Here is a 24,873-nt window from a genome sequence, read left to right as displayed (position 1 = left end):
CATCCCCTGGGAAACCCACCCTGTGCACCTTTGGAGGTATGGTGAGCTCTGTGGGACTGCCTGCCTTTGAGTGCGGGCTGCTGGGAGCCAAAGGAGGCTGTAGGTCTAAGAGATGAGCCAGTAACCTTTGGGTCAAGTGCCCATGTCTTGAGAGCCCACTGCAGACATGGCCTGGTATGCAAAGTGGAGCTGTAATGGGGCTCTACCAAATGGTCTGTATGGGCAGAGCGAGGTGGTACTTCTCCAGATTAATGGAAACATCAACTCAAAACCCCTGCTGCAAGTGGTGATGATTTGCAGTGGTGCGGGTGCTGGTGGTCACATGTGAGGAGGGGCCCTCAGTGCGGAGGTGCGCGTGAGGAGCTTGGCTGCCGCCGTGAATCAGACGCGTTCTAGGTCAGCCTTTATTTGTTTCATCACGACTTTTACACAGTTGCCATGTAATTTATGGCTGCTTTCACGTTGTCAAACATTTTCATTGCTGCTGCTTTTTAACGCACTCCTGACACAGACACGGCTGCTTTAAAGGCACTGTATTGTTTCATAATCTGAGAGGAGGACTATAAAACATCAAATTACACTATCTTCAGGCTAATCTAAATGCACTACAGATTGAAATCAGAGCTCATTTGTCCCTGATGCAAATTATTAAGTTCTAATTATAAATATCCATTTAATTACCCCATACATTTTTGTTCTGCAGACCCTTCTCAGCAATTCTGTCTGAGATACAGTAGATGTATAGGAGAAAATCTGCAGTAATTAATGTGCATTTCCTAAATAATAAAGAGCAAACACAAGCCAGTTTGTTCATGGATGACATATCCACGCACACATTTTTAGCTCCCTGTGCCACGGCGTCAGATGCTGCATGCTAATTGAAACAGAAGAGACAAAAATTAAAACTTTGGGGGCTTGTTTCTTTGTTTCCTTTCCAGTTGTGGAGTGTCCTCACTGGAGCCCCATGGCAGGACAGGGCCACTCTGTGCTGCCTCCCCAGCATCCTGTGCCAGTACCCAGGGCTGTGTAGGTGCGCGGAGAGGTGGACGGGCCCTCAGGTCTATCTGTGGGCACAAAGAGCCTGAGCAGATGTGAGCTGGTGCCCAGGGAATGCCCACATGTGTGGAAGGCAGCGATTCTAAACACGAATTTGCTTGGAATTTTTGAGATGTCTATTCCCCTAAAACTCCATCCATGTGATCACTGAGGAAGATGAGTGGCTGTGGCAGTGTACTCTGCTCCCAAGAAATTCTGTCCTTGTTTAATGCAATTGGTTTATCCCAAACTTCTGTTCTGCGATCAGGGACACTAGGAATAAAATCACAGAAGTGCTGATAGGACCTTCAGAGTCTTTTTGTAAAGAAATCAAGCTACACTCCAGCCTGATTCCCTAAATCAGGAATGATTACCTTAGCTTTTCAAAAAGCAGCATCTGCTTTGGAAAGAACAGGCTGTCTGTCTTGTGTTTTTTTGGTTTTGGTTTTTTTTGGTGCTTCCATCCCTGTTATTGCACTGCTTTCAGATCAGGTTTCATTGTGATTCCTGCTGCTGTACAGATAATCTCCTGCTTGAGATTTTACATTGTTTCCTATCTGCTAGGTAGGAGCTCACACCAGTGCTTAGCTGCAGTCAGGCGACAGGAGGAAAGTTGTGCCGAGCAGAAGGCTTGCTGCTGGTCCCATCCCAAATGCGGGCATTGCACCGCTCACTGCTCTGTTTCCATCTTTTCTATTAACATTGCTGTCTTGCTTTACCTTCCCCCCTGCACATCTGCCTCAATGCGCGGTGCAGTTGGCATGCGACTTCTGGCTTGTTTTATCTCCTGGAAGAGATGGAGCCCAACAAGCTTTTACCTACCAATCCTACAGAGAAAACGGGCAGGCAATTTTTGTTTCAATCTGCGTGTCTCTCTGGAGTGCTAGTTCCCAAGGCTGATCGATAGTTTATTGTACACCTCCCTGTCTCTAAAAGCACCGTGACCTTATCCTGCCTAAAAATAGCACTTGATCTTGCTGCCTGAGGAACTTTGACCTGTGAAAAACCATTTGGAGACAACAGCACGTGCGGGCAGCTGCGCACTGAGGCACACCGGCACGCTGGGAGGAGGCTGAAGGCTGTGGCCCTGGTGGGAGGGAGTGGGGAAAGAGAAGGGCTGGACTGGACCAGTCATGTCCCAGGAGCATCCCTTCCCATGGCAGGGCTGGGGGTGGGAGCGGGGCTGGGCAGCCCGGGCTGTTCAAAGCATTGGTTCCTCTTTGGTTACACAAAATGTCGTCTCCCCTAATGCACAGCCTATTATTAGCCAGTGTCACTCAGTTATCTGAGAGTGACGCTTTTAGCTGCCATTTAAGTGCCTGGCACTTGGGTTTACAGCAGATTAAATTAAATTTTAGTCTGGTTTGGCTTTCCTGGAAGTAGACAGAAGGAGCAGCTGCTGCAGAAATGTAATCTGTAACCACGAGAATGGGGAGCTTGCTGATCTTCCCCCCTTCCCCATCCTTTTGAGGAGCTCCATGCAGGTAGCAATTTGAGGATTAGGCAGGTAAAACAAGAAGGAACCATGTGCACTGGTGTCCCCAGCAAAATGTGGGACTGTGTCCCCATACGTCCCTTCCAGCCAGAATGGTCACTGTGGCAGTGCTAAGTGTGTCTGGTGTTGGGTGCACACAGAACGCTCAGTGCCCCTTCCCTGCTGATCTCAGTGCGATGTCCTCAGGGCAAGGCTCTGGATAAGTATTATTTACTTATCATCTGATTGGTACAATCCATTTAATAGGCTACTAGACACATTTTGGTTGTTGGTTTTTGGCTTAATGTAGTGGGCCTACAGGAAGATTTTGCAGAAGTGCCCTGGAAGCGGAGCAGGTGGAAGAGTGCTGGGCCTCCAGCATGAGCCTGGTGCCTTCTGCGGGTGGGAGGGCACTGGTGGATCTTCCCTGTGGGAAGTCATGTGGCCAACAGCAGAGCCTGCTGAAGTGGGCAGGCTGTGGATTGTAGGTCCAGAAATTGGTTGGAGATGTGATTGCCTTAATCGCAAGAGGGAGAGAGACCGAAAGCAGAGTCAGCATCAGAGACACAATTCTGGTGGGCCAGTTAGTGATGGAAGAGAGACCCAGCAGGCAACATCTCCCTGACATCCTTTCCTTGAAGGATGTTCTTAGACATAAGATAAATATTGTCTACATTTGTCACTACAGCTAGATTGATAGGGATCAAAGGTGCCTCACAAGAGCAAGATGCAGCTGGATCTGCTCCAGACCTGCCTCCTCAATAACCTCCTTGAAGAAGGGAAGGATAGGGGCTGGCTGGCCAGCAGTAGGCAAGGCTGCTGATGTCAGGAGAGATTTTCTCTTTAATGGGCTGATAGTGTTCCTGGGCAGCTGGCACCCAGCCCTTCTGAAGGGAGGTATCAGACCAATACTCACGCAAATCCTGATGGGGTGGTGGGCTTCATGGGGCAGGTGATGCAGTGCTGTGCGTTGTGCCTTGAGTCAGTGTGGTGGAACTAGCAGGAAAAGAGAAAAATTGGAAAAGGTGATTGCCACTTCAATCCTCTTGGACTTTCTATTGGCTTTTATTTTAGTTCCATGACTGGCATAAGTAAACATCATTTTTTCCCATATATCTTGGTATTGGTTTGCATACTTCAAGGCCATTTGACACCTCTTCTTAAGGACAGAGAGGCACGTAGGGGAGTTTCCTGTTGGGATTTCTGTGTGACACTACTGGTGGAAGCTGCTGCCCAGTGACCCAGCAATGCCTCTAGATGCCCTGAAGCACCTTGCACCTCAGAAGGCAGCAGGAAGGCAGAGGCTGTAGGGGTAGGTGGCAGGTATGCTGAAAGTGTGCTTTGGTGGAAGCACCTCTGAGTGAATTCAGGGACAGCTTTGGTGGCAAAAAGAAAAGAGAAATTCTTTTGGTCACTGCACCACCATCTCAACATCTTTCCTTTTATTTCCATGCAGCTTTTGCCCTTGAATTTTCTGTTTCAAAACTGAATGGAAAAGCTGCTTTAAGATCTGCAGTAATTGTAAAAGGTACCTCACATGATGACTTTTGGGTCTGAATTATGAATGATAGCACAACAGCGTGGCAGCTTCAGCTGACAACTAGTTGCCTGCTTGCATTATCTTCTTCAGGGCTTTGGCTGGCTGGCTCTGTGTGGACCTGTGGTTTTATACAGACCTCTGGGCACATCTATCAGTGCACTTCACCTGCACGTGTGGATGATGTTTCATAGTCCTATTCACCTGCACGTGTGGATGATGTTTCATAGTCCTAATCACAGGGAGATGGGCGTCGTCACTGCCAGCACCCTCGCCTGGCATGTTTTTGTGCTTCTGGGAGCTAGGAGGGGCTGGGTCCTGCCAGTGCTCCCAGTGTGGTGCTTGCAAGGCTGGGAAGGCCTTGCTGCTCTTTCGAAGAAGCTCTTGGAAACTGAGGTTTTGACTCCCCGGCTCTTGCATTTGCATCAGTTGTTAGAACTACAGTATGTAAATAATGCAGTCACATTCAAATGGTGTTTGCATAATTCACACCTTGTGTCTGATGGAGAAAAAAGGGAAGCACTTTCTTAAATTAACAAAAACCTGTAATTATTTTTTTTTCTAAATGTTGTACTTGGAGGGAAAGACATCTTGAATTTTATTATTTTTATTTTTATTTTTTTATTTTGCCTTTGTTTCAGAATAATTTTATAGCGTGTTTGCCAGGAGCTGTCAGCATCTGCTAAATTTCAGAGCCATCACAGCAATGCTGACATAAAAACTAGAGGCCAGAAGCGGGGCCAACACGTTATTTGCACGTGTTCAAATTTACTATGGTGCTGTGTTCTGCACACAGAGTATACAGCATTCAGCACAATGCAGGCACGGAGATTTGGCCATCAGCAATTGTTTCTGCTGTGTTGGGGTCAGATTGCAGAACCCTTACTCATCCCAGGAAGTATTTATTAACCTGTGTGGAACAGTGGCTGTAATGAGAGTACCTGGGTGAGTTCTTAGAGGGGGAAGGGAAGTGTGCCGGACAGGACTATGGGTATTTTAGAACTTGGGGGAGGGGTTGGCTCTGCTGTCTGACCCATGTGGCAAAGTGTCAAGGAGGGCAGGAGGGGGGCACGGTGGGACCAGCAGTCCATGTGCGCGCCCTTGGAACCCATGGTTCATCTCTGTATGTCTTCCCTTAAGAAGGAGAAAAAGAAACAAAGTTGTTGTCTGAGCCATGTGAGCAAGGTAACTGAGTATCAGTATCAAGAAGTGCTGCAAAACCATGAAGGGGACAAGTCAGAACAGACCTGGAAAAAACTCCTCAGCAAAGAGTGGCTCAAACACACCCTCAAGTGTAGTGAGCTGTAAACTGAGCTTGGATCGAACACGTCCGGCAGAGCAGAGATCAACTGGAAGCAGTGTCCTGTCCTGAGCCCGGCCAGTGCAGAGTCCTTGCAAGATCCAAGTTGGTAGCAGATTTACTTCCTCTGCTCTCCTGTCTTTTTTCTGCTGCTCTGAAGGATGCAGTGCCACACGCTGTGTGACTGGGGTCTCCAGAAGGCAGCACAAGCGCTGGGCTCTGCTGAGCACCCAGAGCAGCCGTTGGTGCCTGCTTTGTCCTCACAAGGTGTGGAGCAGGGATTTTGGTGTTTCCCACCTCATTTTCCCATCTGGCTCTATGTACTTCTGGAAAAAATGTAGAGAGATGGAACGAGCACATTTCTGTGGCTGTTTTTCTCACCAGGGAGAAGCAAACACAGGGGTCCCTGCACTGCGCTATGTAAGTGCAGTGATCTTTCTATCAGGAGTTCCACACCCATTTTGTCCTACAGATGGGAGATACATTTTTGGCACTGGGTGTAGTCAGCGTTCCAGAATGTTCTTAATCTCCTGCATCCGTAATTGCCTGGTGTCATGGCTGTGGTTGTGTGCACTTATCCCAAGGCACCTGAGCGACGCAAAATGCAGAATGCAGGTAAAATACGATGGCATGAATTTAATCTGCTTATGGGAGTTAGCTCTTAGTTTGTTCTGTCTGCCCTTTGGTGATGCTTTCTGTGTCCTCAGTTTTATCCCTGTGTCACTAGATGCCTTTTCTAGATTTCTAGACATCTATCAAGAGGCTAGCAATTGCCCCTGCTGATTCTGCATTTATTCTGAAATGCTACAAGCCGGCAACTACATTTGCAAGAAATGCAAAGTGAAGTGCCCTCAGTTGTTCATTGTCTCACCAGTGCATGTTAAAGGGTGAAATGCGCTGCCAGAATCTGCTGAACAACCTCTGTTGACTTAGGTGTTGGACTGGGTTCCAGGTCCTGATTTCCTTCCTTCTCTAATTGCACAGGACACTGAGTATGCCAACCTGATCCATCTCCTTCGTTGTATTACTCAAACCCCATGAGCTGAGAGCTGTGCCTGTTGCAGGGAGGAGGGAAGAGGAGATGAATTATCCCTCTCTTGTTGTAGGAAGACTCAGCAGTTGCCCTTGGTCCTTTCACCTCCTTGGGGCTGTGTAAGGGTTGCGGCATTTTAGACGCTTCCCAGGTGTCAGCATTTGGAGCACCATTACGCACAGAGTAGATGAATGACCAAAACATAGGGGCAAAATAAATTAGACAGTTCAGAAGCTGCAAACAAAGTCATTTGCTAAGAACAATGAAAGCTTGCAGTTACAAGGCAGTCCATCCTGCAGCCCATTTCAGTGGGGTTTATAAATCAGAAGAACAAAAACTAAGTGCTTAGCAGGCCTGGCTGACACTAAGGGTGCCCCAAAGCATGCCACCGGCTGCCCTACAGCCCTGTGGGTGCTTCGGGGTGCTGCTGGAGGACAGCATTGGCATCAGCTGTCACGTCTGACTCCAGTTGTGGCTCTCCATGTCTCGGCTCCTGATGCACTGCCCTTTAGTCCTTTCCCTTGTCCCTCTGCTTCTCCTGTGCTGGCAGCTGTGCTACCTGGTGTGTCTCCATCCAATGCTTCCACTTCTGTCCTACCCCGTCCCCCATTGGAGGGGTCTGTGCCACACCAGTGCCCTCCCAATGGTCTGCTTTGTTCACTGCATTCAGGAAAATAGAGCAGGCAGAGATGGGTTCTTGTAAGTGAGCGGTGTTGTATTACTACACATAAATGTCATGTTAATGGAACGTTATAACCCAAAGAAGCTCATAGATCACTCTAACCATTTTAGGCATATGTTATGCTTCTGCCACCTGCTCTCTACCCATTTGTTTGCATTTGGTATGGGAAGGCTGCTGTCTGCAGGGCCAGGAGAGCACTGGTGAGAGTGGGCAGGTGTTGAGGACACAAGGAAGCCATGGGCAGCTCCTCCTACAGAGCCCCATCTACCTTCCCACCAGTACAGAGAATTGGCTAAGCATGCAGGAGCTCTACTCTGGGTGCTGATGGGAAACTCTGACCTACCTGTGCCAGCTCAGTGTCTCCTGGGGATCTGGTGCTGCTGAAGCCCTTGGTGCCATGGCTCTGGATTGTGCCATGTAATGTGGTCGAACAATGGGCCTTTAAATCCTAGTCAAGAAGACAGACAATGGAAGGTCAGAGTTTAAAAGAGAAAGTGTGCCTCAGACTGATGTAATTCTCCCTTTTCTTTGTGAGAATCCTTTGATATTTGAGCAAGGAAATCCTCTTTATCAGGAAACTCCACCTCCTCTTATTTAGACTCTCTTGGAAATGCTATCTGTGGTTTTTGCATCCAGCCTAGGGTGCTGGAAGCCCTTCTGTGCTGACATGCACATACACTGCTTGTCTCATTTCATGAGCACAGTGAAACTCAAGGCTTGGATTGAGACCTGAGACTGGGACCACTAGGACTGAGACTCAAGGCTGGGACTGAGACCTGAGGCTGGGGTCAAGGCCCAAAGCTAGTTCAGGTCTCACTTGCAGCAAACATGCTCTGGTTAATGACCCTGGAGCACCTGTGCAGCGCTGTAGGAGGCTGATGCACATGGCTGCCTCCAGGTGACATGGCAGAGGTGTCCTGTGTTGGTGCCACAGCAAGCTTGGAACCCAGAGGTTTGTTCTGCAGTTGTTTCTCTGCCCTTAGCCAGCATGGAGGTGGATGAGGCCAGACTCTCCTGTGGATATGAGGGAGCTGTGGAGTCTGTGACCAGAGGAAGAGCAGCAAGGCCAGGAAAGTTGCTGCTAGAGGAGCCTTGGTCACCTGTTTTGCTTCTGTCACCTGACTCACGAGCTGCTTGCCACGGTCATGGGCATGCGGGTGGTGCAGAGCAGCCAGCCTCAGAATCTTGTGACACCACTCGTGGAGACAGTGGCTGTCAAGTAACAGATGCCACCCACGTTTGTGATGCAGTCCAGCCGATTAAGACCTTGTAGTTACTACTGTTGTGGAGCAATCTTTTTAGTAAAAGACCAGGCATGCTGGGGCAGAGCAGAGATCAACTGGAAGCAGTGTCCTGTCCTGAGCCCGGCCAGTGCAGAGTCCTTGCAAGATCCAAGTTGGTAGCAGATTTACTTCCTCTGCTCTCCTGTCTTTTTTCTGGCGTTGTGGATTTGGGTTGGAGCATCCCTGGTTTTCCCTCACAGTTGTGCCCATCCGCTTTTGCTTGAAATGGGACTAAGAAGTTGTGTGATGCTGGTTATTGCATCAACACCTTCTGTTTCTTAACCTCTGTGCAGTGTGCTCCAACTAGGCTTGTTAGTGCTCTTCGCTTGTTATAATCAACAACTGCAAAGCTGGAAAAAGGAAATGTCTCTCTGTGCATGCTGAAAGCCGCTGGGTATCTGCTGGCCTGCAACAGCTCTGGGGACCAGAGAGCTCCTGCCCTTTGAGCACACACAGCACAGGCTCAGATGGGATTTAATGATGGCTTGCTGTTTCTTACAGGTGCCTCTGTGCTTCAGCATCTGCAGTTTGTCCAGCCTGGGAGCAGTGTGGCTGTGAGGGGATGGCGTGTGTGTATTGGTGCAGCACACGGGGAAGTAGAGTCTTCGTGTGCAGCTTTTGCAGACTGCAATTCTTGCAGCCTTCGCTTTCAGATTAGAGCTCTCTTAGCTTTAAGTTTTGCTTAAAGCATTAAGAGAACTGTCAGAATATTAGCCTGATGAGCCATGTTACCAGGTAGCCATTAGCACTTCATGTCTGCATGAGTAGCACCTCTGAGTATTATGTTGGTGGTGGAACAGGATGGATGGTCAGAAAATGGCATTTCATTTTTGGGCAGGCATGTTACTTTAATTGTAATCAAAGAATGCGTCCTCGGGGAGCAAGGCGAGCTGCAGGCTGGGAGATGGCTCTGGAGCAGCAGCATCCAGATGTTGCTTAAGGGAACAGCTGACATTTGTGCGCAGAAGTATATAAAAAAAGGAAAATGGAAAAACATGGTAACCAGCAAATACTTTGGAGGCTCTTGGGTGGCCCTGAGATGCTGTGGTGGTGGTGGTGGGCACAGCTCAGATGCTTTCCATCTTGGAGGAGCTAGATGTCCTTGGAAGAGGCTGGTCGTAACCCAGCGGGACTTTCCCAATAACCCAGAGCCAGGACAACCCACCTTGATTTCCATCCTCCTCTTTTCCCATTGCATGGGGGAGTTTCCTGTGCTCTCCAACATCCCACTTCTGGTAACATTGAGCTCAGCCATGCTGAGGCTGTCTCATGGATAATATCCTTCCAGTTGCACGCCATGCAAATGGGGACAGGCCTTCTCATTTGGGTGCTGACAGAGTGCATGTTGTTATTGACTGCACTCTGGGTCTCTGTCACCCACTGCTGTGTAGTGGGGAGGAAGTCTTCCTCCCAGGCCCTCGTGCCCACCTGCCTTCCTTACTGTGTTTTCCACAAGCATGAGTTGCTGATATTTTGTATGCATGTAAGGTTGTTGGTAGCCCACTCTCAAATTGGTTTTGCACAATGAATGTGTGCTTTTGTATATGGAACATGGATTTGGGGTTTCTGGTGAGTTCTGCGTGTGTGCATGGCTCCACATGGCTACTGCCTGTACTCACACAGGCAGGAACACTGAGCCACAGAGCCTGAACCCCACAGAAATCCCAAATCACAGAAATTCACGGAAATGAGAAACGTGCCAACGGGGCTCCAACTTTTCACTCTTCTTTCCTTCCTTCCTTTTCACCTTCCTTCCTGCAGGAAATGCAGTTGTGCTGGCACTTGTGTCATGGTGCCTTGCTCTAGTCTTCTGGAAGCACAGGACTGTTGGGGGAAACATGGGACTGAGCACCGGTCCTTAGTCGTAAGAATCAGTTGGGTCGGATATCCCCCCTATGCTCTGGTGTGGCACAGGGATGTCCTTGCATTTTACCTGTTTGTTCCAGGCCGCTCACAGCCTCATTGCAGGGCTTTAACCTGTGGGGCTGTGTGGGACAGCACCGAGACAGACACCAGCATCCCTGGGATGGGCATGCAGCGCCCAGCGGGGCTGTTCACCCTGAGATGTGTATGGCATGGAACCACATGAAACAGCCCAAGTCCTTCGCTGGGTCTCTGCTTCTTTGGCTCCAACATAAGGAGCTTTCATCAACATAAACTCTTGCAGTTGATATAGGTTTTGTGTTTAATAAAGGGTGCGCTTTTCTCCCCTCCCGTTTCTTTCTTTTCTTCTTTCTTTTCATCACTTATTTTGCATTCTGTGGTGCTCAACGAGCATTTAATCCCTGCCCTTCTGTCTGTTGAGATATTATGTTTTTTTAATGGTGCTTGTTTATGACTAAGGTCAAAGACAGTATTTCAGAACAAAAATTAGACTTAGTTCATAATTGAGTACATATGTATGTTACTGTTTATTTTTATAGTTTGCTAATTTATTTTTAAACAGCTCAGTTGAGCCAACATGTTTATAGGTCTGTTTATCACATGTCTTGCCAGTCGGAGTGCTAAAAGACACATGCTTTTCAATAGCGCAGATCCGGAGTTAAATTAGATAATACCGTCAGGTAGCAATTTAATTACATTAATTGAATGTTTAGGTTGAAATGTAGTTTTACAAAGGCTATAATGGAATACATTTATAAGAGTCTGCGTATAAATCTTGGCACTTAAAATGTTATTGGAGCCTGCCGACAGAGAAATGGAGCCCTACTGAGTGTTTTTGAGACGGAAGTAGGGACACTCATGTTATTGGTGCCCAGCGTTTTCCCTTTGGCAGGCACTGCAGGAGAACACTGTGCTTGCAGTAGAGAAAACATGGCTTTATTCTAAAGCAAAGGTCATTAGCACGACCCGACAGCCGCTTGGGCTGGGGCCAAGGGCACAGAGAACAAAGCCTCCAAGCCATTTCCTTGCCACCTTGCTCTCCTTCAGCCACCTGGGGCTCAGTGCAGACTGGGAGCTCTTGGGGCAGAGTGAGAAGAACACAAGCAACCACAGATAGTCTCACTGGCTTGTGCCACTGTGCCAGCTCATGCCACCATGCCTCAGGGGGGCTTGATGCTCCCAGTGGTGCCCTCCCTGGTGAGCTCTGTCCTGCCCCATGCTGCAGCAGTGTCTTGATGCTGCCTGTTGGTGCGATCTGGGCATGGCTCCAGCTATGAGCTCCACATCTGTAACTGCCCCTTCCTATGGCAGGCAGCCACGAGCTCCACGCCTGGCAGAGTTAGGAGCTTCATGGACTGATCCTGTGCACCGGGCCAGAAGGTGAGGAGAGTGTTTGCACAGGAGAAGTGCAGCATGGGGAGGAGCAACCACCCCTACAAGCCCTGATGGGGAGATAAGGGGTTGTGTGAGCCTGTGCAAGCACTGCGCAGAGCGCAGAGGGCCTTGTGTGAGTCCATGGACAAGAAACGTTTGTCCAGCTGAAGCGAAGCCCACCTGCTCATGCACCTCATGGGTGATTTCCCCAGCCTGGCAGCTGCCAGTTTTTGCCTGCGGGCTCTGTCTGTGTGCTGCCAATCCCAGTCAGGGCTGCCACCAGGATGGCAGGGACATGGCAAGACACTGTGGAAAGCAGCTTTGGAGGAGCATGGTAGGCTCCTGATCCATGGTGAGGTTGAGCAGAAGCTGGGAGCAAGCCATGCTCTCCAGCCCAGATTTAGATTTAATCCTCTGTGTAAACATTTCCAAATAATTTATTATCAAGAGAGAGAGGGAACATTCCTCCAGTTGATGGTGCCTGAGAACAACAGGCTCAGTTAGGAAAGGACCAGAAACACCTCTGGGTTTTGTGGCTCCTGAACACGCTGATTTCTAAGCAAAATATCAGCACGAATGTGGTGGGAGGCCTTTCAGCCAAGCCGGCACTACAGCTCGTTTGGGGATGCAGACAACAGAGTGAGCCTGATTTTGAAAGAAAATATTATGAAGAGGAGCAGGAGGTCATAGACTGATTTTTATCAAGGCTGAAAGACAGATAAGGGGTAACAAGAGGAAGGTTCCTGCTTGTGTAGTGTTCTCATGCCGGGTTGGCCATCTGGTGCTGAGGGGCTTCTTGAAAATGCTGGGGAGAATGGCTCAGAGCAGGTTTTATTTTCAAGTCCACCTTTGCTGACTGTGTCCAGGCAAATCCTTGTCCCCAGACAAGGCATGACCGAGGCAAGAACAGTGCACAGGTAACCACAGACCTTCTGGGAACAAACTGGCTGGCTCAAGAGTAGTCATATTCCTCTCCTCAGTCCTACTCAGTGCTTTCTCCAATGTGCAGCTTTGCTGCTTGGGCTTTGCTTGTACCGAGGTTTCATCCTATGGCCTTCTACATGCCTGGGATTATTCCCACCACAAGATGCTGTGTTGATCAGCAAGTGCAGTGGCAGTGGCTAACCAGGCAGATCTGCTTGTGTGTCACCATCACCTGGTGGCATGGAGCACATGGCTGCACCAAATTCATTCAAGGCTGCCAGCACAATTGGTTGTTGCACTGGGCACTGCGCTGGCAGCAGGTCTTGGAGCGTGTCTGGAACACTCTGGGGTACAACCTTCCACTTGTTTTTCCTTGCAAAGCATCTCATCAGAATGCACTAAGAACCCTCCGCTGCACTGCATCCAGCCATGGTACAGGGGGCAAACCAGGGCATCTCCTTTGGGCAAAAATGCTGTTGTTGGTGCAGGCAGTGGTGTCCCTGTGCTGATGCAAAATGGCTGGAGAGATGAAAGACAGGGATTTTTCTAGCTGTGGGGGCTGTTCAGGGGAAGTTCTCCTATCCAGGCAGATTTCCATGCTTGCTTGAGAGGTTCTCCTGAGTGTGGCTTCACCAGTGGATGAAATCAAGGTGAGATGTGAGGATAGAGCCTGGAGGAGCAGGAGGAATTGCTGTGGCCTGTGCTCACACAAGCCAGAGCAATTGGCAGGTCAGAAGGTGTGCACAGAGGGTACATGGGTACGCTTTCCCGGGCTGGAGTTCCCAGTAACTGCTCTCGCCTTCTGGGTGCAGGTGATCAGCGTTGTTGGACAAGCAGACTTTACTAGAAAGCCCCAGGTTGGAGATGCCCAAGAGCTCTGGTTCTTCCATCTCTCAGATGAGATGTGGACTGTGTCCTGCTGGACCTCTGCCTCTCAAGGGCTGTCTGCCACCTGCTATAAACGCAGCCCAGAGCACTTACTGAACGTGCTTTGCAGCATGCATGGAAATATTTAACTGTTACTAGCATTTGCTTTCTTTTCCTATCTTGTTCCCCACCAGTCTCTCGATCACCTGTTCTTGAAGGGCTTGATTTGCATGGGGACTCAGGACGGCCGCTTGCTCCATCATATGCTGACTTGTGATCAAATGTCTTAGAAAAACCCCTCTTCTCTTTTTAGTTGAAAATAACTGACTGATTTTTTTTTTTTCCTACATGGTTTACAAAAGCTCACCTCTGGCCTAAGATCGACCAGGGAGAGTTGCTGCTGCAAAGAAAAAAAATTCCAACCTTAGAAGTAGTGAAAACAAGGTTACAAGGAAAGGCTGAGCAGAACATGCAGCTCCAGCAGCTGCTGCCATAATGCTGAATGCTTACTCCTTGGCTTCAAATGCTTGGAGTGGTTGCAGAGTGTTTGAGCTTGAGAATAAAATCTCCCACAGTTGTCCAAGGCAAGGTGGAAGGGTTCCAGTGAGTGGTACAAAGTTGTGCAGCCCTGTCTAGGGGCTGTGGGACTGTTGTATGGCTAGAGCTAACAGTGCATCTGATAGCAGGGAAACAAGTTCAAAATGCTTGTTTAAAAAGGATCAGTCACAGCCTAGAGGCTGGCTTGCTGACTTCTTTTTAGGAACGAGATTGAAAGATAGGACTGCTGTGTGGAGGATGCTGAACTGATGCCTGCCTTGGGATCAGATTGCAGTCCTCTTGTACTGAAGGGTATCTTTCCTCATGTTTAATTCTGCTGAATTCATTGCAAACAAAATCACAGCAATCTCAGCTATGAGAAAATTGACATGAGAGAGAACGTCTTCCTACATCCTTTCTAGGGGTGTGTGGCTTGTGGCAGGTTGAACGTGGGAGCAAATATAGCCATGCTCTGTGAATGGCCCCTGCTCTTCACTTGGACTGCAGTGGGGTCTGCGTTTGCTCAGATCTGGTTATTCCAAAGTCTTTAAGGGGAGTCCACTTAAAGGACTCATGGAGATGTATTTTCTTTATAGTAATGAGGCAGCATGACACACCAGTTGGGGGAAATCTGATAGACTCAAAAGACCCTAGGAGGGTAGAAAATTACTTAATTTACTTTGTGTGCAATAGTCTTAATTTTCAACTATTTGAACAACTGATTGCTGGGGCAATCATCAGCTCTTCAGAGTTAAGATGCTTCCTGCTGGAATGGAGCGTTAGCTAAATCAGCTATGGATTGCGATGACAAAGTGGAGTGATTGCATGTGTCCATCTGAGGGTAAAGAGAAGATTAAACCAAACCCCAAGCGGAAAGGCCCTTTGTCTGTCAGCAGTTCACTGAAGCCAGTGGGCCTCAAATGAGGTGCAGAGCAGCGCACAAGTATTGGCGAGTAGCCCTGGTAGGAGGTGGATGCTGCAGCCTCAAGATCTGTACCCGGCCTGGGTACCTGCCCATTGGCGTCACCCACAAGCTCGCCATGGAGCACGGCTGTGGCATCAGCGTGCCGTGAGGCAGCTCCACACAGGGCTGAAGTCAGAGCTGAGGTCTGCTCTGCACCTCGAGCAGTGCCTGTGCCAGAGTGTCCTCACGTGAGAGCTCCATCCACCTGACGCTGCAGGAGCACACCTGATTGTGTAGGCAGGGTGGTGGGCATGGATACGAAGGGGCCTTCTGCTGCTTTTCTGTGTCAGCGGACAATGAAAAATTCAGCCTGAATGTATTTTCTGATTAAAAAAAGAAAACACAAAACAAATCCAGACTGTAAGACTAATTTCTGAAGGCTGAGAACTGCATGAGTGAGAATATTTAATTACAGCAACAAAGTACAAACATCACCTAGCAAGCATTCATTGTGCTAATAATAATTAATTAATTCGATGGCTAAACTGCTCTTCCTGCCCACGTTCTTTTAGTCAGCTGAAAATCCAATTCTCCTTTCTACTTTATTTTGCTGACAGCCTCCCAGAAAGCGGCGGTGGCAGAGAACGGAGACTTTAAATCCAAACAGAGGCTTTATGTTACACTCTATAGATCACGCCGGTGGTCTCGCTTGATTCTGTTGTGCAGGCTTTTGCGGAGCGAGGCAAGGACGTCAAGCAGATCAGCTGATTTAGAGGGACTGAGTATCTGACTGCTGCAGCGATAAGTGTCTGTACAAATATTTATACAATTCCGATGGTCTTTTGAATTGCATTATTACAACACAAAAAGCTGTCACATTTCCAGGCTTTCTGAGGTGTAGTCCTTACAGCTTGCATACATTTCACCTCACAGCAGCTCTGCCTGCATGCACTGCCTGGCTGCGAGCCACGCGGCAACGGGTGGGACCTGCTGGCCCTGCCCGGGGTCCCTGCTCCGGAAAACGTTGGTCATCACCCAAGAGGAGAAATGGGGAGCTGGAAGCCTGGTGCTGGCTTCTGTGGTAGCGGTGCTGGGCCAGGTGATAGTGATGAGGCTGGGCATGATGTGTGAGCCTTCCGCCTGTTTCCCTGGTTCGTCTGAATGTCTGCAGATCTGGGCTGCTACTGCTGGCTGCAGGTTTTCTTAAAGCTTCCACTCTTGATGCTATGGGTTACAGGATGCTACTGGCACTCTGAGCTTCAGGATAAAACCTGAAAACATGACTTCAGTCACATTTCAGGTCATATGTACACAAGGGGGGTTCACACTTCTATATGTCTTCTGCAAGGCTAGAGTTCCCTTCCATAAAGAGAATGTCATTATAACTTTTCCCCTATGAGGCTGAAAGGCTTTCTGACCTCTTATTCCCTGGACTTTCCTTGGACAGAGCACTGTTGTGCTGGATTTACATAACTGGGATAACTCATCAGCTTCAGCAGAGTCCTGCTGCCTTTGCACAGTGCAAACCCTTCCTGAATAGATGCTTCCATCATTTTCTTCTGCACCTTAAGACAAAACTTGCTACATGTTTATTGCACATCTCAAATTAAAATGCTATCTATGGCATCAAAACTGTTGCCACAGCATCTCATTGTCATGCCGCAGGGTGCCACAGAGTGGTGTCACCTGCAGGTGTGTTCATGAAAGCAAGGGAATTAATCCAGAGCCACAAAGCTAATGAAGGCTTGAGGCTCTGCTAAAGAAGATGAGAGGTTTCATAAAAGTTATTTAAAGAGATTGAATACTGCTGTTGGAAAGGAGAGGCTGTCGAGAAAGGGTTTGGTGCATGTCAGTAGCTGCCCCAATCCTGGCAGAGAAAGCCTGGTGTTTCAATATGCTGCTAGCAGTTGCATGTCTTATTGCAGACTTAGTTATAAGATTAGGAGCCTGGAAAAAGTTTGTAAGGCTGTGAAACTGAAGACCTGAGTACTGCAGCCCTCCTGGTGTCCTCCAGCATCAGAACTGAAGAAGGAAAGGGCAGGGAAAGTGTGCCCCCCTAACAACTATTGCTGTACCTCTGATAGCTTCAAAAAAGTAGGCTTCAGCACAACATTTGTGTGTTTTTTAGGGCTTGTTTTTCTCCAGGGAAAGAAGAGTATGAATCCCACAGCCAAGGGAAGAATGAAAATTGTGGTAGAGTTTCTGTCTAACGATATTTACATTTAAAAATTAAAAGGTGGTATATAATTTATAAATACGTCACGTGTGCCTCAGTTCTGTCTTCCAAGATTGTGAGTTCAGAAGCCAGTGCTGCAGCAGCTTGTTCCATTGGGTAGCGTGATTTGGCAACCTGCTGTGTGGGTCTTGTTTCCCATCAGCAACACCAAAAGCACCAGGCCAGCTCAGCCGTTCCTGTGGCTGCAGCTATCCCCTCTGCTCCCGGTAAGGAATAAATCCCTGTTTTGGTGCCTTCTCATTAACTCAGTGGCACTGGCCACACAGTGCCCTGCACCGAGCATCCCTGCTCACCCAGCAGGTCTGTATCACGGGGTGGACACCTCACTCACGGCAAGGTGGCTGGTCAGATAACAGGGTATTTACCCTGTTTTTCAGGTCCTGCTCTAACAGGAGTTGTCCCATTCCTGAAATTTCACCTGCGTGTCTTTTAGCAAAACTTCACCTCCGATGACAGCTGTAGAGACGGCAGGGAGATGCTTGGTTTGGTGGGGTTTTAAGTGCTCAGCTTTAGGAAAGATGGGAAATGAAGGTAGAGCATGCAGCTGCTTAAAACACAGGCTGCACACCCACTGTGTGTGTTCCCCCACAGCTGATTTCATCCTGACATCCACATCGACTGCAGTCAGTGGGGTCTGGCAGCTGTTGATGTGCCACAGGTGCTGCCACAAGGGGATGGGCATCTCGGCTCTGCTGTGTACTTGTACCCCAGCGATGCCTGAAAGCAGCAGTGTGTGAGCACTTCTGCAGCATAGAAATGTAATGCATAGAAACATGCTCTCCAAACGTGCACATACTTATCTATGTCAGAAGAAAAGTCCAGAAAGCTCTGGAGATGATAACTCAGTTTCTTCCTCCCTGAAGATGGTCACAGCCCTGCTGTCGTGAGAATGGAGCCGCCATGAAGTGGTGATGCCAAGGAGCTGGTGGTGTTCTGTGCTTTGCAGCCAAGCTGGTGGTGTGCTCCTTGCCTGAGCACTGAGAAATATGCAACGAGCAGACTTGGTGCCAAGATGATTAGTAACCTTTAGAAAACCTCAGAGCTTTTCTTTCCCTTACCTGGTGCTGGTGCATGGGGCTAGTGGGAAGGAGTGGGGCTGGTGCACCTGATTTCTCCATCTCCATTGCTACCTGTTGAAGGGGGCTGGTGATACACGCCTCCAATGGGGGCTGGCTCTTTAAAGGCTTGGTTCATTGCCATCTGGAAAGTGCTGCTGGAGAGCCAAATATTACGGCTTTGTGAGGAATTTTAATGTATCTGTGTTTATCATGAGTGTGCTCTATTAGTAACGTATGCCTGGACAGACAGACAGACAGACAGACGATGTGGTCTTGCTCCCACCAAAGCCTGCAGGAAGTCTTCAGTAAACCCATAGAAGGAAATACCACCAGTGCTTTTTCTGAAGGAGAAAAGCATTTCATATTTGAAAGGAAGCCAGAGGTGCTGTGTCTAGCATCTGGGGATGCAGACTACTGTGCTGGCTGGGGAAACAAGCCTGTGGCTTTGGCTGGGGGAAATTGGAGAGCAGAAGCTGCACAGGTCCCTGCTGGCAGCTCAGTGACCACAGGGCATTCTGCTGCTGCCCACGTCCTGCCCTGTCCATCATTTGTGGCTTCCCTTGCTCTAGGGAGGGCATTTTGATGTGTTGAGCTGTTAACCGTACAATCCAGAAGTCCATGTGATGACTACTGCTGTTTTGGGGTTAAAAAAAAACACTAAAAAGCAATAGTGGGTGCCCGCTGTCCTGTGACCACTTTGCTGTCCTCACACCATTCCGCTCATCCGGATTGCTGCCCCATCGCCAGCCCTGCTGTTCCACACCACACACTGCTCAAACAGACAGATGTCACGTTGCTCAACATGGTGAAGATTTGCACGTCTGGTTATTACCGGATAAGGCTGTCAGGCTTGCACACAGCGATGTAACCCCTGTGGTTTTCAACTGTACTTATCGGGGTGGGGGCCAGCTGTCCAAGCAGGGTGTTTCCTCTAATCGCCAGCTTCACATGCCAATATCTCACAGATAGATGGGGCAAAAGGTCCTCTTCTTTATAACAGTTACTTTCACCAGAGTGGGGAAGGAGTCACCTAAGGCAAGGCTCAGAAGTGCAAAAGAAGCATTTTGCTCATAAAAAGAGAAGATGGGTATATATCGCTGGGAAAGGGGAGCAAGAGAGGACCTTATAGGCACCCCTTGAATTTCTCCATTAATTTTAGCCACCCAAAGCCACCTCTGTGTTTCCCAGCAATAACTGTCGCTCTAGAAATCCTTCCCCAGGTCCTTTGGGAGGCTATTTTGGTTCATAGGAAACTAACCTACCGACAGAAGTTTTCTTTTGAGAAGCTGCAAACTCTAAAGTCCAGCTTCTCCTGCGGGAGCAGGACTGCTCCTACTAGGACTGGCACTGGACACAGTGGCTTTTGTCCCCCACAGGCAGCACCTATTGTCTGTCCACAACCTAGGGGCTCTTGTTATGTCCCTTCTTCTTATTAGACCTCATGAGAAACATGGTGTTGAAGAGGGGATTTTCTTGGGGCAGAGAATGGGGAGGCCAGACACCATTGTCTGGCAGGAATGCACGTCCTGGGGCTCCTAAATAGCCACAGACCCGGCTCCCCCTCCTTGCTGGGACTTCCTCCTCCAGCCAGGGTTTTGTTTTGGGAGCAAGTGTTGGTCAAACAGGCCTTTGTTTGTGGCCAGCCACTTGGCACGAAGCAGCACTTCTAGTGGGGCGAGGAGGAAGCTGTGCTCACGGCAGACAGGGCAGCTGTGACAGGACTGTGAGGGAATGCTGATGGGAAGGGTACTGGGAGGAGGCGAGTGGGGAAGGATGCAGGCATTGGCTCAGGGACATGTGAGGCATCCTGCCCTGACCCTCTGCACTCCTTGGCAATGGAGTCCAGCCAGTAAGTGCTGAAGTGTTTGTACTGGTGTGTGCAAGGGTTTTCTCAGGAAAGAGGAAACTATTTAGGGCAATAACAGAGTTTAAAAGGAATTCTATAAGTGATACAGACTTCTTTGTCAGCAAAAATGGAAGCAAAAGCTGTTCATAGATGACATTACCTAAATGACATTATGTACGTATGTCCTTTCTTTCACATTTCCTGTAATCCTGTTATGGCATTGTCCCATTACCTCCAGCGCTGTCATCTTTAAATGCTGTCAAATCTTAACTGGATTGCCAAGGACGTCAGAGCAGTGGTGAGGTGAACCTGATGGCAATTTCAGACATACCCTGCACCTGGCCACCTCCAGCCCTGCCCCATAGGAGTGAGGCACACTGAGGGGTTTCACATTCCTTATGGAGCTGCTGCCCATCCATCTCCTTTCTGTGCCGTTAGTGGCCATTTGTGAAGCGTGCTGAGCTCCTCAGACTTAGATACAACAAAGTGCAGAATATTGGTGTTCAGTTTTATTAATGTTATTGATCTTTTATTATGTTATAGCTAAAAAAAATGACCAGAAACCAATTTCTTACCCTCAAACGAATGGCCAGCTGTGTTTTTTCAAAAGCAAGGTGAGCTATAGCTGCAGATGGGAAAACAGGAAGACAAATTCTTTTGTTGTTTGTGTTTGGAGATGCTCAGACCCCAAAGCTGAGAGATGGGAGGTGTTTGCACTGCATCCTGAGCTGACATTCTGTATCATTGTGCTGGTGGTGGTGAAGGATCCCAGGGCAAGATGGCTGCTCCAGTATCTGTGTGCAGCTCCCATGCCTCTGGGCCCTGTTACACCTGGCTGCACTGCTTGGCACTGCTGGTGAGTGACCACTTTGTTCCCAAGGCCACAGCCAGGTGTGTGCTGTGTCAGTGCATCTTGTTGCTCAACCTTCTGCAACCCATGGAGTTCAGCCCTAGAAGGGTTGTCATCATATAGCCATGCTGACTACACTGGGAATTATTCTCTGAATAAGTCCAGGTTAGGGTTTTTTATTGCTATCTGTTACTGGTATCTTAAGTGCTGGCAGTTACAACATTTAATTGCTTTTTCCTGTAACAAAATGCTTATCTTGCAAAAAAGATGGGCTTTTCTACAGTCCATTCCATAAACTTAAGAACTCTCGTTCTCATTCTGTTCCTTACCATTGCTGCATTCTCCTTTCACCGTCCTGAGCTGTTGCCCTGCACTGACCAGAGCAGGACTGGGCAACAACTCTGAGCCCAACCTCAGTGCCGCCTTCCTCACCTGCAGGGCTTTTCCCATTCTCCCGCGCTGGGGAAAATCCACCTCCTGCTGCCTCCACTTATTTAAGAGCTAATGGGCATGTTGCTTCCAGCCCTGCTCCTTTGCAGGCTTTTTGGCAAGGAGAAGGATAAGAGTTGAGCTCATACATCACTGCCTCAGCTGCTTAGTAAATCAGTACCTTTTTTGGGTGCTGGAGGAGAAATTGTGTCTCTTTTCTGAATCTCCTAATACCTGAAGATTTGGGTGTAAAACACTAACTGCACTCAGTTTTTTATCAGCTGTAGCTTGGCTTTTTTTCCCCTCTCTGCACAGGAACCATTTATAGCAGAAGTGGGCCGAGTTTGCAATTTATTAATCTCTCACTCGCATGTGGTTTGAAAAGAGACACCGTGCCTTTATCAAAAGCCAGGCTAGCACAAAAGCCTATGCAAAATCATCATCAAATCCTATTAGAGGTGGAAAATATCTCTTAGATCATCTCATTCATTTCCCTGCCAATGCTCGACTGTTCCTGAGAGTTAATTTACTAGTGTGCCTGCCGCCAGCTCCCTGTGTGACCGTGGGTCTGTCATTTTGCCTTTGGACTGTCACTGGGACTTGAACCATTTTTCTTGTGTTTCAAAACACAGGTTTCTCATTTTATTTGGTGCTGGCATATGCAAAACAACAACAAAACCAAACCAAAACCCAAAGCAAAACAAGCAAACAAGCAAACAAACAACCAAAACCAATAAAAGATTTTCTTTCCATTTGCATTTCTTCTGCACCATGATGGAGTGTTAGCTGATCGAACAGTCACAGCCCTGCTCTCTGTCTCTCTGTGTGCGTGGTCAAATCAGGGTGAGATACAGTGAGAAGTCCCAGACTGAGGCGTCTTACAAAGGTTGATTGCAGCTCTTGCTGGTGAGTGCTTCCAAAACCTCTTGTCCTGCACACAGTGGGGCATCTGACTGCACAGAGGAAGCCTCTGTGGCCAGGGGGATCTCAGATGTGCCTAGGCTGCTCATTCTAACCAGTGTTTGTCCTGCATGATGCGTTCGTTGCTTCTGCTCAGCCTCCTGGCTGCTGGCTTCCCACCTGGCACCATGGAGCGAGCACCACCCTGTTTATCATGCCCACCTTTCCCAGGTTGGCATGGTTTAGGGATGGATGGGATTGCACCTCTGGGTGCATTGTTTTGTACAGTCCCTTCCTTTGTGATCCAGGTAGCTGCAACCACAGACACATAAAAAGGGGGCAGGGAGAAGGAAAGAATACCAAGAAGGAAGGAAATGTCATAGGTACAGATGCAAAGTGTACACAAGCTGCTGTGGGACTGAGGCTAGGGGTTTCAGCACCAACAGATTGCTCTGCAAGGAACTTCCCTTACTTGGGAGACCTGCACTAGCACAGGATTGGATAAGTGCTGCTCCTGTTTCCTAAACTGTCTGTGCCAGCCAGTTGGTGGGGAAAAAAAATCCAAATAGATTGCAACTGGAGCTAATGATAGTGTCAGGTGAATGGAGTTTTCCTTGGTGTTTTGTTTCCAGCATGGCAGTGTGCATGCAAGCATGGCAGCCACACTTGTAGCTTTCTGCCAGGGCTGTGGCAACAACTGAATTCTGAAAGCTGGGCTCTGGGTGCTTCTGAGTGACCACCATTGGCAGAGCCCAAGGATTTCCTAGTTTGCTGAATCTCTGTAAATCAGAGAGCCCTTGCATGCCATGAGTATCAGGGCTCGGCATATCACTGTAGCTAGCTAACACGTGCATGGGTTTAGCAGCCACTGTGAGGCTTGGTCAGCTCCTAAGGGCTTGCTTTCAAATCACTGCAGTGCGTTTTTCATCTCCTACTCTGAAATTTGTCTTTGTTCCCTGATCAAATATTTGGGAGCTTTTCCTTAATTTCAACGCAGCCAACCCATGTTTGCCTTTGCCCACATGCGATGCTGTGCCACGGCTCCTGCTCCTCGCTCTGCTCAGTCAGTGTCACATGTTCTCCATTTCTCCCCCTGTGGTGCACAGGGAGTGTTGTGAGGCTGGCGGACTTTCATGATGAGAAGGAAAACCACATTTAGACAGACCCCAGCCTCATCAGATCTGAGGTGTGGTTTTATTTCAGCTTCAGTACCTCCCCTTTCAAGGCTGCAAATCCCATTTACGAATGCACCCAATCTTCCCTCTGTTCATAGCGCTTTTATGGCTATGTAACACTACTCCTGATCTACACCATAGCAAATGAGAGCAAAGCCTCATTTTGGCTCATTTTGGCCCACAGTGCACCCCTGAACTGCCTGCCCGGCACCCCAGTGCCTGCCCTGCACTCACAGCTGACCTACAGAGCTGAGGTCACTCCACATGCATCCCTGCTGCTGGCAGCCAGGCGCAGATATGTGGTGCTCAGGGGGTACAGGGTTAACCAATGACTGCTGGAGTCTGCTTTGCACGTATTTATGTTCACCTCCTCATCCCCAGTTTGGCAATTATTCACACAAAATAGAATATAAATCCCAGTGCCTAATTTTTCTTGTAAAAATTTCACAAAGTAATCAAATCCTGAAGTGCATATTCTCTTCCAGTGGTTTTATCAGTAAATCACATTTTTATCATTTATCAGCAAAAGTTAGATTTAAGCATCCTCACTGTAATGTTTGAAAGATGAACATTTGTTTCAGTGGGTACTGTGCCAATCAATAATCTTCCAGCTTGACTCAGCTATCAATTATTGCCACAATTATTTGTCTGGTTGGATATTTAAAATGTCATCAGAAAGAGATGATTACATATTCTAGAAAGCGAGGCGCTGTATAATCAGATGAACTGAATCCAGTTAAATGTAGTGTGGTACTAACCTGTCCTTCAAAGCTGGCTCCCGCTGCCACTACTGAAACAACAGCTTTCTGCATTATTGTAAGGAAACAGATCTTAACCTTGGGAGAGTATGTGTTATTGGGGTTGGGCAGTACTTGGGCAGAGGAGACCTTGTGAGCTGGGAAATTGAATCAGCCGTGCTGACATAAAGGAGGGTTTTTGGGGGAGGGCTCTTTCTGTTGGATTTCATCTGCAAATCGATAAATAAGAAAAAGCTCTCTTTATCTTCCTTTCCATGAATTTAAAGTCCCAAGCTTGAATCCCCAAATTTTCATATGCCCTTTTTGCATTCCTTGACATGATATATGTATGGTAAATACTCTCCCTGCCCTGGGAGTGCAATAAAGCTGTAGCAATCCTTGCAAGTCTCACATCCTCCAACTCTAGATATTCTCAGTGTTATATCATTTTCAGCTTCAAGGATATCTTATCTGTGGAGAGGAGATGGAATAAGCTGGAGGAGACTGGACAACTTTACGACACCTTTTGGTCCTATTTGCAAAGCAGAGAACGTTTTTATTAATTCTACTAATAGGTGCTTGTGCAAGTGATGGAGCAAAATGCTATAGTACCCGACTCAACACTTGCTGTGCTTGCAACTCTGTGGTGACATTGAACTTCGTGAGGGACAGAATAAACCTTTGCCTTCCAAACCGGTGATTTGCAGACATGCAGCTTGTTTTGGGGCACCTGCTTTTCCCTGACTCACTTTGTTAGGATGGTTTGCTGCTGGCTAAATGCCATTGCTTTGAGAGTGAGAGGAAAGTG

At 48.2% G+C, this 24,873-nt stretch overlaps 1 protein-coding gene and 1 long non-coding RNA gene across 12 annotated transcripts in view; one reads left to right on the top strand and one right to left on the bottom strand.

Annotated features, from left to right (window-relative positions):
* BCL11A (B-cell CLL/lymphoma 11A) overlaps positions 1–24,873 on the top strand; it is a 58,895-nt gene that overhangs the window by 19,029 nt on the left and 14,993 nt on the right. The window lies entirely within an intron of this gene.
* On the bottom strand, positions 601–8,291 carry LOC121110237. Of its 4 annotated transcripts, none has more exons than XR_005858482.1 (5): positions 8,162–8,291; positions 7,405–7,509; positions 5,294–5,672; positions 3,426–3,505; positions 601–1,822 (listed from the first exon to the last, which is right to left on the bottom strand). It is a non-coding gene; the product is annotated as an uncharacterized LOC121110237 (long non-coding RNA). The 4 variants fall into 4 exon arrangements; XR_005858481.1 differs by lacking the exon at positions 601–1,822 and adding an exon at positions 2,180–3,026; XR_005858483.1 differs by lacking the exons at positions 601–1,822; positions 5,294–5,672 and adding an exon at positions 2,180–3,026.

Source organism: Gallus gallus, chromosome 3 (genome assembly GCF_016699485.2).
Source record: "Gallus gallus isolate bGalGal1 chromosome 3, bGalGal1.mat.broiler.GRCg7b, whole genome shotgun sequence".
Taxonomy (NCBI): Eukaryota; Metazoa; Chordata; class Aves; order Galliformes; family Phasianidae; genus Gallus; species Gallus gallus.
This window is presented reverse-complemented; position numbering and strand designations above follow the sequence as displayed.